This window comes from Echinops telfairi, unplaced genomic scaffold (assembly GCF_000313985.2).
Source record: "Echinops telfairi isolate 266 unplaced genomic scaffold, ASM31398v2 ScPeMD7_7457;HRSCAF=8495, whole genome shotgun sequence".
Lineage (NCBI taxonomy): Eukaryota > Metazoa > Chordata > Mammalia > Afrosoricida > Tenrecidae > Echinops > Echinops telfairi.
In genome coordinates this window covers 18089427-18091271 of record NW_022111357.1, presented here as the reverse complement: position 1 = coordinate 18091271, position 1845 = coordinate 18089427, and the positions used below count along the sequence as shown (strand labels likewise).

General features: G+C 55.9%; 1 long non-coding RNA gene across 2 annotated transcripts in view; it reads left to right on the top strand.

Annotated features, from left to right (window-relative positions):
- The first annotated feature begins 6 nt into the window (after positions 1–6).
- The window catches only part of LOC123522679, a 4239-nt gene continuing 2400 nt past the window's right edge, over positions 7–1845 (top strand). The window contains exons 1-2 of one of the 2 annotated variants that reach the window (XR_006680917.1): positions 7–105; positions 871–965. This is a non-coding gene — a long non-coding RNA (uncharacterized LOC123522679). Of the gene's footprint in view, positions 106–677; positions 966–1845 lie in introns of those variants that run through there. The other variant, XR_006680916.1, reaches the window with a different exon arrangement.

The window sequence follows — 1845 nt, the reverse complement described above, 5'->3', positions numbered from 1 at the left end:
CTTTTGGCGATGCAGGCAGGAGCTCATTCTAAGGCATATTTTCCCTGAGAGGAGAGGGGCTTAATCTCAAGGTCGCATACCAAGGAGGGACAGACCCAGCTCCAGGTCTGTGTGTGTCTTCCCTGTCCAGGACCAGGACCAGGGCTGGGGCTGGTTGGACCCTACTGCTGTCTGATGAAGGACAGCAAAGCTGCTCGCCCGCCCCCACCCCACGTCCGCTTTGGGGATGAGGAGGGGGAGAGGATGATAAGGCCAGACTGGGGTTAATCTATTGGAATCCTGCTCCAGTCAGATGCACCCCCCTCATGCTGAGCCCCAGGGATGCTCACCTGACAACTCCCACCCCACCAGCTCTGCCACTTCCTGGTTACCAAATTTGGGCTTGTTTCTTGGCTAGCAGCCAAGCCTTCATGACCCCATCCTTAGCTGGGGGAGAGTGCCAGGGACAAAGCTTGGGGACCGGAACAGTGAGGGCACTGGTTCTCTCTGGCCTCCTCAGACAGGGAGAAGCTTCCAAAGCCACTTGGGTCATTTGGGTTCTAGAGGCTCAGTGAGGATAGGGACTTGCTGGAGGTGACACAGTGATGGTTCTCTGGCCGCAGTGCTGGGTGGCAGCCAGACTGGGTTTGGGGGGAAGGGGGGGCAGTGGGGAAGCACTTGACCAGAGAAGCTTTTAGCTAATGATGTAAAGTGTTCTTGGCCACCGCAATTTGCCTTTGTCTGGGATTTACTGATAATCAGCTTTGGCCCAATTTGGAGGGGCAGAGGATAGGAAATTGGAGATGGTTCTTGCTTGAGAAAATGGTGTGTGTGGGTGGTGGGGGTCTTGGAGATTGATCCTGGTGTCTTCTGCCCCCTCCCCACTTCCAGCGGCCCCACTGTCCTTCATCAAGGCCTTGGCTAGGTCATACCCCACTGGGACTTAAACTCTGGCTCCTGGCTGAGTGGTCACTCCCCTTACCCAGGTAATTAAAGTCACTTTCCCCATATCTGCTTGGGCCACCTAAGCTCCCTTTTAGGAGCTCTGCAGCCTGGCTTCCGTTTTTTCTTGCATCAACAGACATTGATGGAAATCTGCTCAGTGCCAGGGGTCCCAGGAAGCAGACTGTCTCTGGGGCACTCTGCTTTTAAAAGATGGTATCACCCAGCCCTCCTTCAGGGGCCCCCCATGCAAAGGACCTCCTGAGGGCTAGACAGCTCCTGTTGTTGGGGGGACCCCCACGCGTCTTCAGAACACTTGAAAGCCCCAGCCCTGGGGGGACTGTGCAGAGAGGGCATTAGTGGCCACCAGTGAATGTGGGCCTCAGCCAAGGGAAATGAGGGGAAACAGAGTCTCTTCAGGCGGTTGCTCCGTTCAGGGTTTCTGTGGGGCCCCCACTCCTCACCTGAGTAAGACCCACCATCTTTGGGCTGGGGCTTGGCTCCTCTAGTCCAGTTGGGGGTGCTGTTAGGGTGTCTACAGGCAAGGCCACCAGAGGGCAGTGTGGGTCTGCTTGCCAAGGTGTGGGAGGTGGCTTGGAGCAGGCTGGGTTTTCAGTGGCTCTGCCTCTAACCAGCCCTCTGCTGAGTGGTAAGGGGGCTTCCAAGCCCTAGTGCCTTAGTTTTAAGGGTGTAGAGAGCCGCTGCTAGTGGTGTTTCTGTGAGGACTTCCTAGTCGGGGCTTCACCCATCACCCAGCTGTTTGGGGACAAAGAGCTGGCTGGGAAGAGTCGGGTCCTCAAGGAGAGGGTGTATCCTGAAAAGCTTCCTGGCATGAGAGGTTGTCCCTGGTTGAAGTTACTGGCTGAATAAAAGCTGGGAGACATTTCACTCCACAGATTAGTCTAACTAACCAGTGGTTCTCAA